At 42.6% G+C, this 13,995-nt stretch overlaps 1 long non-coding RNA gene across 1 annotated transcript in view; it reads left to right on the top strand.

The window, feature by feature from the left end:
* The first annotated feature begins 1,969 nt into the window (after positions 1 to 1,969).
* Positions 1,970 to 13,995, top strand: part of LOC120063856 — a 57,359-nt gene continuing 45,333 nt past the window's right edge. Inside the window, exons 1-4 of the long non-coding RNA XR_005478550.1 lie at positions 1,970 to 2,048; positions 3,503 to 3,587; positions 3,729 to 3,789; positions 4,043 to 4,095. This is a non-coding gene — a long non-coding RNA (uncharacterized LOC120063856). The remainder of the gene's footprint in view (positions 2,049 to 3,502; positions 3,588 to 3,728; positions 3,790 to 4,042; positions 4,096 to 13,995) is intronic.

The following is a 13,995-nucleotide window of genomic DNA, read 5'->3' as shown; positions in this document are numbered from 1 at the left end:
CACTTTTCATATGCACTTAAAATAGTAGGTCTAACAAGACAAGACAAATGGATATATGAAAAATGGAGCGGCGATGGCTAGAAAGCCGGTGACGGCGATCACTGAACGCAGCCCGAACAAGGTGAGGGGCCGATTTCGGAAGAAGTCGTGACATACAAACAGTCCAGAATAGATTTTTGGCTTATATCGAAATGTATTGATAGTGAGTGTGTTAATACAAATATTTGTACTACTCCCCTCACAGACCATAGGGACATTTACATTGATGTCAACATTTTTACCCCTGATACTAACCTTGGTAGAGCATCCTACTGGAAGCGAAATAGCTCCTTATTAAATAATGATATAGTTAAGTTTGAGGTTAAAGGTCTGCTCTCACACTTTTGGGAAAGAGCTTGTGAAGAAAAATTGTATTGCAAGAACTGGGAGCTCTTTGAATTGGCCAAATTCCTTAGAAAATATGGTAGTAATCTTGCTAAGACCAGAAGAGCTGAGGAGGAAAAGGTGATCATTAAGATAACTTCCCTTACTCGGAGTTCGCCAGCCAGCCTCTCTGGGGAAGAGGACATGGAACTGATTGAGTTACAAAATAAACTGGATAAAATATATAGATTAAAAGCAGAAGGAGCCTTTTTTAGATCTAGAAAAAATGGCTTGAGTAGGTAAAACAGAATTCATCCTATTTCTTTAGACTTGAGAAATGTCACTCTACAAATAACACTATCAATAATTTAAACATTGTTGGTGTTATTACAGATGACCGAAAATGTATCGCTAACTACTGTAGCAATTTTTACAGGAAATTGTTTGGCTCTACGTAACGCTCAGGAATCCACAGATGTTTTTTGACTCACTGAATAATGTTCACTCTATCAGTGATCTAGAATTTAAACAGTGTGATGAACCCATCATAGTTGAAGAGATTATCGGGTCTATCAAACATCTAATGAACAGTAAATCCCCAGGTATTTACTTATTATTATTATTTTCTGAACCGATCACCACCGATCCTCCACCAAATTTCACAGTGGGTGCAAGACACTGGCTTTGTAGGCCTCTCCAGGTCTCGCACCCACTGTGAAATTTGGTGGAAGATCGGTGATGATCTGGGGGTGCTTCAGCAAGTCTGGAATCGGGCAGATTTGTCTTTGTGAAGTACGCATAAATCAAGCCACGTACGAGGTTGTCCTCGAAGAACTTGCTTCCTTCTGCTCTGAAAATGTTCCCCAACTCTGAGGATTGTTTTTTCCAGCAGGACAATCAAGGTGTGGATGGAGGTCCACCAGATCAAGACCCTATCATGGCCAGCCCAATCTCCAGACCTGAACCCCATTGAAAACCTCTGGAATGTGATCAAGAGGAAGATGGATGGTCACAAGCCATCAAACAAAGCTGAACTACTTGAATTGCACCAGGAGTGGCATAAAGTCACCCAACATCAATGTGAAAGACTGGTGGAGAGCATGCCAAGACTCATGAAAGCTGTGATTGAAAATCAGGGTTATTCCACCAAATATTGATTTCTGAACTCTTCCTAAGTTAAAACATTAGTATTGTGTTGTTTAAAAATGAATATGAACTTATTTTCTTTGCAATATTCGAGGTCTGACAACACTGCATCTTTTTTGTTATTTGACCAGTTGTCATTTTCTGCAAATAACTGCTCAAAATGACAATATTTTTATTTGGGAGAAATGTTGTCAGTAGTTTATAGAATAAAACCAAAATGTTAATTTTACCCAAACACATACCTATAAATAGTAAAACCAGAGAAACTGATAATTTTGCAGTGGTCTCTTCATTTTTTCCAGAGCTGTATATCTAGCTGATTATTATGAAGTAAAATGTTTGCTTTGTGTTGATCTTGTTTCGTCATTATTGTTGCCATTGTCCTGGCTGGAAGAAGGTTCGTTGAATGGGCATATGCATCGTGGACAGTAGGGGGAGTGCAAGTGCTTCTCAAATGTAATATTTCATGCCTTCTCCACACTCGTCCTCACAAGAACATACTCAAGAGAACGTCCTCGGGGGAATGCACTTGAAGCACGGTAGTAAGCATATTGATTAACGCCCATGATTTTGGTTCGTGAATGTGTGTGTGATATTGCTGTTGGAGAAGTTTTTTCGACATTATAAAGAAAACCTTATATTAACAATGGCAACGCTGCTATGTTGATCTGATCCTTGCTGTTGGAAAACTACATTAGTGTCTGACTTTCGGCTGTCACAGATGCACGTCCCCCGACTTCACTCTTCGACTTTCGTTTACAGTCAGTCGCTTTTGCCTTACCCTTCAAACACGCCCGATATCTTGACATTGCATTAGTCAAGCCACTTAGTCTTCCAACTGCAAATGATATGTTTCTCCAAAGTGACTAACAATAACCTAGCCAATGAACGATAATTTGTGGACTTTCTTTTCCATACTGCAATGCAAGGCAGAATTAAACAGCATTTTTAGTTAGTCAAGCCTTATCTACCTCACCTCTTACATTTGTGAGCCAATGTAAAATAGGTCAATATGTCCAAGTTTACACTGTCCACAGTTCATTGCCACATTTAATCTCTGTAAATAAATGTACATCTGTCTTGTGTTCTCTTTAAGGTCTAAGGACAAGTGGTAAGCACTTGCAATTGATTGATCTGTGATCAATTGAGCTTTGAGACAGTTAGCTAGCTACAGTATGCAGGCTCACATGTTGTAATACTCCCTCCACAGAAATTAAGGGGGGGAGAGGCAGACATGCACGTTAAAAGCATTAGCTACATTAACAGCACCACATCGTAGAAATGTGGTGTAGGAGAGTGATAGAAATCCTCATCCTTGGGTTTAGGAGCTAACAAATGAAACCAATGAAGCTCGTTCTGCTACTACTACTTAACACCTGCATTGCTGTACCTAAAATGTTTCAGCTTGTGTTTACATTGCCTCTGTGTGTGTTTGGGGGAAGATGTCAAGTCAGGCCGAGGTGCTGGTGGAGAAAGTGGGGAATGCTCGGGTGATCACCTTGAATCGATCCAAAGCCCTGAACTTGATCCGACTCTCTCACTATCTAGGCCACCTGTCACTAGGGCCATGGGTCAAGGACAGGAAACCATATCAGTTCCCCTACTGCAAACAACAGCAGCGAACTGTAGGAGTAGTTAATTAAATGTGGCAACATTTTAGCTAAACCGCTTACTGTTAAGGCCTCTATTCACAGTAGGGAATTGGGCGAGTTAAGGTTTCATTCAAAATCTTAAATGTTGAAAAACTTGTTTTAATGGCCATAGAACGTGGAAGTACTTGTTTAAACACAAATATATTGTGCAATATGCAACAACTATTCTATAGCTTGAATGCAATGAGAGGTACATTGGCATTTTACATTGGCATTCCAATGGGCAAATGTAGTAGCTTGTCGTGTATTATCTGTAAACCTAAGATGGCAGTCAGCATTGACTTACACTGATCCACATAATGTACTAAACTGTTTTGAATCTATTGCATGTTTCATCGTAGAAATGGGAGACGGACAAGGAGACTGATATTGTGATTATCAAAGGAGCCGGTGGGAAAGCCTTCTGTGCTGGTGGAGACATCAGAGGTAAACAACAGACTGTTGAGATCCACGAACACACACACAGGATCTTGATTTGTACTGAATGTTTGCATCTACATTTTCAAACGGGCATCTTATCATCTCTGTGCTTTACTGAGCGCATTTTGTGATGTCATTTCCTCCTAGCTGTGACTGAAGCGGGGAAGGTAGGAGACTTCTGAAGAATACATCCTGAACAATACTATTGGTACGTGTCCCAATTACTCTTCATCCATGATTATGTAAGAGAGGGGAGAGTTTTACAACAAAAGTATGCCTGTGTATTACATAATGTTTGGTTTTCATTATGAACCTACAAGGACAGACCGTACTGTACATCCATTTTCTCTGATGAGACCAGTTATTTTTTGTATCTTAGGAGCACCTGTTTCCCTCCTTTGGCTATCAGTGACTTTTTCTACCACACTTGCTTTGACTTACATTTGATTTCATATTTTAAGGAACATATCAGAAACCATATGTGGCCCTTATTGATGGGATAACAATGGGAGGGGTGAGTATAAAAATATATTTTTTTGCCCAGACCTCCGAGCATACAGATAGATGACTTTGCAAGTTATTGCTGCGGTGCATGTTTTGACCACCAGATGGCGACATGAGAGGGCATGATTAGCATGATTTCCTTGGATCAGAGGAGCAGAGATGGATTGTGGTCCTGGCGGTCATCCTGTCACTGTAGCTTGTCTCAGTAATCTCCCTTGAAGGAAAAAAGGTTAGAGGGAAATAAAAACAGGTAGGAGGGAAGGGCCTCTAAACACAAACATGGTTTGCCAAAACCCAACAAGATGGCAGATAAGTAGCCAGTAGCGGTGCGTGGGTAAAATCACTGGGGAAGCCCCCCCCCCACACACACCAAAAGCCATATTACAACCTATGTGTTGTGATAATTGCATTGTTTGCTCTATAACCTGTTAGATCATATGCCTTGCAACCGTGATATATAGGCATAAAGGCTGAGACAATAAGAAGACAGTGGCAGAATACATTCAACCACGCCTTTCTTTTACATGACCTACAGCATGGTCAAGCAAGTTAATGTTTCCGACATTTTCGGACCACTAAACTACTATTGATTTAGAACCACAGAGAGTTACCACAAGTCGAAAAGGAAACAGGAGCTGCCTCCACTATTCCAGCACCATTTCAACATCATCAAATCACCTCTGCTTAGTCTAATACAGTGACAACTAAAAGATACCAAAAACAATTTAGTCTAATCAACGTAAACTAAATATGATGTGGCTGTCAATGGTTCTGATTTCTGTGTGTATGTGTGTGTGCGCGCGTTCGTGCAAGTACAAAAACATGTTGACTCACCCTACACCAATGCCATCCTCCTCTCTTTCATGTTGACGAAACAATCACTCTGTCATACAGTACATGCTTGTATTTTTTGTTGTCCTAGAATACCTGGCTAAAATGCTTGCTCGCTAGCCTAATTTCCATTCATGGGCTACATTATTTAGTTAACATTATCCTTCTACATCTGGCTACATATTGAACTTCCATCCTCTCAAGCCAGGGGCACAACAATGTATGCATTAATGGTTAGATCAGAATCACCATGATAATCATTGGCCAGTATGTAGAATTAAGTAATACCTCTCCATCCATGGCTAATTTAGGAAAGGGACAATTTTTGCTAGCTGGGTAACTATCCACCAGAGGACAACGAGATGTAACAATTCAAGTTTTTCTGTCAATTATGTATGATCTCTATGGGATTTGAAAGGAGTGATGCCAAATCCAAGCTAGCTTCCCTTGACACTTTATTTTTTTGTGCGCCAGGACCATTCTCAGTTGACCTCGCTCAGTTTAGCTCAATGCTGATTGGCTAATTTTGTATACTTTGAATACAAGGATTTGACATCACTCCATCACCCTTGGCCACTATAAATACACACCACTGTAGGTAGCCAGTTGGGTCACAAACTAGAATGGGTATTTGAATATGTTGGTCATTTTGTGAATATCATGTCCCTTTTCGTGTGCAGAAATACTACATTTGGAATGTTTAGCCTTTGAGTCATCACCAGTGTCCCAATTTCAGGTTCTTTGAAATGACTAATGTTCCAAAAACAAGGACTGATTTTGCCTTTGGTGGAAAACATTTGTACTAACATTGTACTACGTGCATTAGACTACCGTCCACAGCAGTATGAAAATGCTTTCATTTGCAAAGTTATGGGTCTGATATGGAGGAAATACTGATGGACTTTTGTTGTTTTGATGTATCGCCCCTCATTCACTCTCAAGGAAGTATTTGTGTATTTCATTCACTTCAAACAGAATTTACTCTGAAGGTTTTGATCATAGTTAAACTGTACACAACTCATTTACACAAAGGCCTCTCTATCTAGAGTATCATTTGCCCCTATGAGTTCACACACTGTTCACGTCCTATGATGACACCCTTTTATAACTGACAATAAAATGTGTCAGTTCGCCGTATAATTTACAGACCTTCCTGCAGGTGGCAGCCATGTGCTTAACATCCTGTAGTCCCGACCAGCTCCCTTTTATTTTGAATTGATACCTAGGTGTGCTCTCATTGGTCGCGATGAGAAGCGACATAGACCAGAGCATGTTGCTGCCACTGTTTTTTCCCATCCTCCTGTCAGACTTGCCCAGTATGTGAATTGATACCTTGTTGTCCTGCAGATGGTTAGAAGTGGAGAGACACGAGCTACAGTTACTCAGACAGTAGACATATCGAGAGCTGCTGCCGAAGACAGTCAATAGAACCATGGAGAGCGCACCATCATACATTGTGATAGGAATGTGTGGAAGTGGTATGTCTGACATGTTTTAATATGAGTAGCCTAGATTGTTTTGGAATAAAGGGTTATAGAATATCTCACTTATACGTACACATTTCGATCCACTCACTCCTTATGCAGTCATTCTATGTTAGCGATGTATTATTCTGCCCAGGCCGTAATGAGAAGTAGTATGTGACATGTGTATGCTGGATGAGACACTGTGGCAATAGTTTCACCCAGCTGTCAGTCTGTCAGCTGTGTGTCCCCTCCCTTCCTCTTCCGGGCGCCCACCAAGGTCACTGAGCACAGACGAGCTGCGTGTGTGTCCATCAGGTTCAATGTGTTTGTGTGCTTTTGTCGGTATCCCCCTGGCAGGGTGGAGTCACGGAGAGGTGTGAGTGATTTAGATCGAGTGCACACACAGCACACAAAGATATGTCAATTTCTCTATGGCATATGAAAGGGTTTGACTCAGGCAGGCTACATTCAGAGAAATCTTCTTGTATGGGGTGGCAGGTAGCCTAGTGGTTAGAGCGTTGGGCCAGTAACTGAAAGGTTGCTACACCGAATCCCCGAGCTGACAAGGTAAAAATCTGTTGTTCTGCCCCTGTTCCTAGGCCGTCATTGTAAATAAGAATTTGTTCTTAACTGACTTGCCTAGTTAAATAAAAAAAATAGGGTCACGGAGAGCTGTTCTGGATGACTGTGTGGTAATGCTCTCGGTAGCTGATGTGAGCAAGACCTTTAAACAGGTCAACATTCACAAAGCTGCAGGGCCAGACAGATTACCAGGATGTGTACTCAAAGCATGCACGGACCAACTGGCAAGTGTCTTCACTGACATTTTCAACCTCTCCCTGACCGAGTCTGTAATACCTACATGTTTCAGGCAGACCACCATAGTCCCTGTGCCCAAGGAAGCGAAGGTAACCTGCCTAAATGATTACCGCCCCGTAGCACTCATGTTGGTAGCCATGAAGTGCTTTGAAAGGCTGGTCATGGCTCACATCAACAGCATCCTCCCGAAAACCCTAGACCCACTCCAATTTGCATACTGCCCCAACAGATCCACATATGACGCAATCTGAATCGCACTCCACACTGCCCTTTCCCACCTGTACAAAAGGAACACCTATGTGAGAACGCTGTGTGGGAAGGGTAGGCAACAACACGTCTGTCACGCTGATCCTCAACACTGGGGCCCCTCAGGGGTGTGTACTTAGTCCCCTCCTGTACTCCCTGTTCACCTACGACTGCGTGGCCAAACACGACTCTAACTCCATCATTAAGTTTGCTGACGACACAACAGTGGTAGGCCAGATCACAGACAACGATAAGACAGCCTATAGGGAGGTCAGAGAACTGGCAGTGTGGTGCCAAGACAACAACCTCTCCCTCAATGTGAGCAAGACAAAGGAGCTGATTGTGGACTACAGGAAAAGATCCCCAGATCCTCAAAAGGTTTTACAGCTGCACCATCGAGAGCATCCTGACTGGTTGCATCACCGCCTGGTATGGGAACTGCCCGGCATCTGACCGTAAGGCGCTACAGGCGTACAGCCCAGTACATCACTGGGGCCAAGCTTCCTGCCATCCAGGACCTATATAATAGGCAGTGTCAGAGGAAAGCCCATAAAATTGTCAGACTCCAGTCACCCAAGTCATAGACTGTCTTCTCTGCTACCGCACGGCAAGTGGTACCGGAGTGCCAAGTCTAGGACCAAAATGCTCCTTAACAGCTTTTACTTTAGTTTATTTGGTAATTATTTTCTTAACTCTTCTTGAACTGCACTGTTGGTTAAGGGCTTGTAAGTAAGCATTTCACACTATGGTCTACACTACACTTGTATTCGGCGCATGTGACAAATAAAGTTTGATTTGACTTACCTTAATTACTCACCAGTAAGGGGTAATATAGTCTACTACCTGGGGGCCTCCTGAGAATCTCAGGAGTCCTCTAAAGTATGTTTTACACCAAACATCTTTATCACTATTGTTTATACATTTGGGCTTCAAGTTTGTTCTCTGCATATTTCCATGGGGGGAAAGTGTGGATGTCTTAGCGATAGACAACTGGGAAAAATCATAAATTCAGTGGTTGGATGGTGAAAGCAAGTGTTATGGAAGCATTTTGCCCCGGTCCAATCACAACTATCTCCCCTGAGTGAGGGCTTGATTTATTGGCCTGTCCGTTTTTTTATGGTGTGCCCACATCCCGGTCTAACACTGAAAACAATGACGAGCCTACCTGTTGGCCTGATCAAACACGACAGAGCCAATGGGCTATATTGACACAATTTCTAAATGTGTTTTTTCAATCACCCTGCCACATTTTTCAGATGTAAGTTGTATATTTTTTTTACTCTTAAGTTCAAAACTCTAAACTGATAACTTGTAATGCCCCCTATCTTACATCAGATGATAGGCTCACCATTTAGTAATTTTAACTACCATTTAATCCAATTGCAAGAAATACAAGATTCACTTTTCAAAACAATTTAATTTAATTTTTTATTTCTTTAGTCCTGGTTAGAAAGAATAGTAGATGGTAAATATCCTTTTCTATACAGTATTTGACAAGAAGACATATTAGTCCAAGTCACAGAATGGCACTGATCCAGACCCAAATTCAGCTACTGCTCTGTTCAATCGTTGGGCATCTTTTGAGTTCAATATCATTACATTAGACTTTTTCTACTGGAAAAATTTTCAGAGACATGTATGCATTAGTGAATCAATCATACAATCAGTTTGACTTTGGAAAAAACAATCTAACTGCATAACATAATGGCAGTCTGTCACATCCTGATCTGTTTCACCTGTCTTTGTGATTGTCTCCACCCCCCTCTAGGTGTCGCCCATCTTCCCCATTATCACCTGTGTATTTATACCTGTGTTCTCTGTTTGTCCGTTGCCAGTTCGTATTGTTTGTCAAGTCAACCAGCGTTTTTGTTATCAGCTCCTGCTATTCCCAGTCTCTCTCTTTCTCGCCCTCCTGGTTTTGACCCTTGCCTGTCCTGACTGATGTTGTCTGCTCTGCAGTCCTGGAGTGGGCCCATTCCTCCAGGCTTTCCTGCCACCTGGGCTCCCATCGGACCCTTGGCCTTCGTGCGACAACGCTTTTGGTGGTCTACGATGGTTCCGGATGTCACCACATTTGTCTCCGCCTGAATTCCATTACGGATCTCCCCCCGTCTGAAGGCAACACTGCCATCCTGACTGTACTCGACCGGTTTTCCAAGGCCGCTCACTTCATTCCTCTACCCAAACTACCCTCGGCCAAGGAGATGGCCCAGCTCATGGTGCAGCACGTCTTCTGGTTCCATGGACTGCCCGTGGACATGATCTCCAATCGGGGAGCGCAGGTCTCGGTTCTGAAAGGCATTCTGCGCCCTCATTGGGTCGTCGGCCAGCCTAATCTCTGGGTTCCACCCCCAGTCCAATGGCCAGTTGGAGCGAGCCAACCAGAATCTTGAGACTACTCTGCGCTGCCTGGTCTCCGCCAACCCCACTTCCTGGAGCCAGCAGCTGGTGTGGGTCGAGTACGCCCGCAACACCCTTCCCTGCACTCTGTTTGAGTGTTCCCTGGGGTATCAGCCCCTGCTCTTCCCCGAGCAGGAGGAAGAGGTCGGCATACCTTCTGCCCAGATGTTTGTCCGCCACTGTCGTTGTACCTGCAGGGGAGCCCTGTCGGCCCTCCTCAAGACCACCTCCAGGTATCGACGACAAGCGGATCGCCATCGGACCCCGGCATCGATTCGGGCAGAAGGTATGGCTATCCATCTGGGATCTGCCACTCCGGGTGGAATCCCGCAAACTCTCCCCTCCGGTTTATCGGCCCATTTCCCATCTCCAAGATTATTAGCCCCTCTGCTGTTCGTCTTCTGTTGCCCCGTACCCTTCATATACCACCTTTCATGTGTCCAGAGTCAAACCTATGTCTCACAGCCCTTTGTCTCCTCTGCCTACCCTGACCCTGAGCATGCCTGCTTTCCGGTACCGTTGCCCCACCTCTGCCTTGACCTGTCTATTGCCTGCCCCTGTTGGAATATTAAACCATTGTCAATTCGATGAGACTGCATCTGGGTCTTACCTTGATTCCTGATAGTAGTCATTTATTTGAATGGTAAATCTCTTGATAAACTGGGTAAATCAAGATGTAGCCTAGGCCAGTTCACAATATACTGGTCAATGCATATTCAATAGGAGTGTATGCATGCATTGTGTTATTGAGCTTGTTTTGGTTGATTTCATGGGGCTGCAGATGACAAACAATCAGTTTCCCTTCCATTTGGGACTGATCAAAGTGTACCTACAAAGCTGGAAGCTACCAGTATCATCTTGCATTGTAAAGTGTTCTTGCCTGTATGGACATTGTTCTGTGAACAGTAAATAACAGTTTCAACATTTCTACATGCCATGTCGCATTATTCAAGTGTGTTAACTCCTGGGAGGCATGAGTGGGGAGCTAACGTGATACAGCCCAGACTCCCGGTGCAGGATAAGTGGAGCAGGCATGGTGCACTCGCGCTGTAAGGGGACATCGGCTGCACTGATAAACAGACTTCCATGAGGCACATTTGACAGAAGTACGGAAAGTAACAACAATTCTAGTACCGGACTGTTTTTCATGTTTTAGTATAGGAAAAAGTACAGATGTTTCGGTATACCGTGCAACACTCGTAGTGACAGCACTGTGTCTTATTGAAGCACACTGGCTAATGGAGAATTAGGATTTAGTATTTACAGCAAACAATTAAAAAAATATATGCATGCCAGCAAAGCCAGAGCACTAAAGAATACATTAATTGCACTATATGGTGACAAATGGTGCCCACCAGCAGTCCCAACACCTTACCACTGCTACACCTGGCTATCAGCGGAGCCTTGTCTGGCAGAAAAATAGTTCATTCAACCTCATTTACTGCCTTTTTTAAAAACATAGCTGATATGGCTGACTTGCTTAAACAAATGTGGTTTCTACTGAGAATTGAGATTTACAAACTATGGCATAAGGGGACGATTAGCTGATAAGAGGCAATCCGTAATTTTGATTTAAGACATTAATGAGCGAACTAGGACGTAGTCAGTATAACTATTTGTTCAGCACTTTTGAAATGTACATCGACAGAATTCAGAACATTGGCCGTTCTTACAGTTTTCTCCCTGTAATACCAAGTCATAACCGTAGGATAAATAAAGGGGGCATATAAGAAGACAGTAAAAGCTCTTAAAATATTCAATGATGACATTTCTCTAAAACAAGTTATAGGCTACATGTGAACCACCAAGTGAGAACAGTAGGTGAAATTAAGAGGGGAAAAGGGACCAAATTATTAGGGTGAGGCACTTGGGCTACTACACAACATACACTTAGTATTACTTTCTTAGCTACAGTATACATATATCCCTGTCATCAAAGTCTGGCATTCTCTGGATTTATGGTACATTCAAGACAACTGGGAACTCTGGAAAAAAAAAAAAAACAAGGTCCAATCATGATGACGTCAGTGATCTTCAGGTCTGAGCTCTAGAATGAGGCCCGAGTTCCTGACTTACAATTCTGAGTTGGATGACTGTTCAAAAGTATTTTCCCAGTCGGAGCTCGTTTTTTTCCTGAGTTCCCAGTTGTCTTGTACTCACAGATTTCCCAGTTACGAGTTTCAAGTTGTTTTGAGCGCAGCAGAAGCCCTGCTGGATTGACAGCATGGCCAATGTTTAATGTTTGTCCTTTTAAGCTTGGAAAAGAGACACTTAAACCCAGACTTGGGACCACACACCCACTCCACTGAATAGCAGGCTAGTGATTGCTTTGCAATGCTTGCAGTTAGCCACTGATTCCTTCCAAACCACTCATTGTTGAATTTGATATTTCCAACTTGTTGCGTAATGTTTGTCCAATGTCCGATGAGCACCGATACGTTTTATCTATAATTTCTATTTATTATTTGTCTTCATATGACAAGGATTAAAAATAATTTGCCAGTAGATTGTCGACTTGATCCATGATGATGACTGCTAGCTTGCTAGCTAAGATTTTGAAAGGATGAGGTTGACATGATCAGTCCAATCAAAGCTACTGTAGATATAACGTGATTTGACATCATTTTATCTGTGGCCATTGACCTTTAGCCTTCTTGGTTGGGCACGTCTAATGTAACTCTATGGCAGCACCCAAGGGGCCTGAATTTTCTAGCTCTACCCTTAGATTGGGCAGTGACGTAGTGTCCCCATGAGTGACAGAACACTGAGCCAATCACGGCGGAACTAGAGAACATTACCAACCCCTACGCTCCGTATTTTCCACTGGCTGCCCCACCACCACAGAAAGCAGTAAGCTAGGCTGAAACACCTGCATTTTGGAGTTGCCTTACTCAAGAAACCAAAAAAGAGACCCAGTTTTAATCATGGACTTGTCTGCAATGATCACCCTCAATTGCCAGTAATATCCGCATTCCAACAACTGTCACTCAAATTATGTCTACATTAGTCATATGGCATTTCATAATCTAGCATTAAAGAGTCAGAGGATAGAGGAAGCTAAAAATGTAAATGAAATTGAGCAGCAACTTGTGTGGTCTCCTGTTGATGATGATGATGATACACCAACGGCGTCTTAGGTTGATGCGCTACAGCATTTTAGAGTTGATCTGAATTTATACTTGATTTTGGATAGAAGAAGCATAGTATTTCTGGCCTTGAATGTTTTCAGTACATCTGAAAGGTTTTCAACAGTTCTCTGGACATTTGTTCATTTACATTTTAATTAGGATGTGTATGGGCTACTGGTGGCTGCCAGACATTGTAGTCTATCAAATTAGCCACCATAGATGCCGTTCTTTCAAGACGACCAGACACTCTGGGACGGCTCGCATCTGGATGTTCAATTAATCCATTAGTGAGATCAAAAACAGTTCCCACTTCTGGGTCATGTACATTAGGGCACACAACGGAAAATGGTTTTCCAGCGAAAAATGAAAATTAACGTTTCTCATGAAAGCAACCCACTTTATATGTCTGTCTGATGATGGTGAGGTTTCAGAATGAGGATTTCACCTGCACCCTTCCAGTGAGACCAAATAAAGTCCCGTGCAAACAGCTGCTACCTGAGACAGTCCTTTATCAGGACCTTTCTATCAGCGTTAGCACAGTAGCATGTGTCGTAGAAGGGCTTACATACTGTACAGTGCCTACAGAAAGTATTTACACCCCTGGACTTTTTTGACATTTTGTTGTGTTACAGTCTGAATTTATAGTAGATTAAATTGAGATTTTTTTCCTCACTGGCCTACACACAATACCCCATAATGTCAAAGTGGAATTATGCTTTTAGACATTTTTACAAATTAAAAATGAAAAGCTGATATGTGTTGAGTCACTAAGTATTTAACCACTTTATTATCGCATGCCTAAATATGTTCAGGAGTAACAATTTGATTAACAAGTTGTATGGACTCCCCGTGTGTGCAATAATAGTGGTTAACATGATTTTTCAATGACTACCTCATCTCTGCACCCCACACATGCAATTATCTGCATGGCTCTCAGTCGAGCATTCAATTTCAAATACAGATTCGACCACATGCATCGCAAAGAAGGGCACCGATTGGTAGGTGCGTAAAAATGAAAAA

The sequence above is a fragment of the Salvelinus namaycush genome, chromosome 19 (assembly GCF_016432855.1).
Source record: "Salvelinus namaycush isolate Seneca chromosome 19, SaNama_1.0, whole genome shotgun sequence".
NCBI lineage: Eukaryota > Metazoa > Chordata > Actinopteri > Salmoniformes > Salmonidae > Salvelinus > Salvelinus namaycush.
This window is presented reverse-complemented; position numbering and strand designations above follow the sequence as displayed.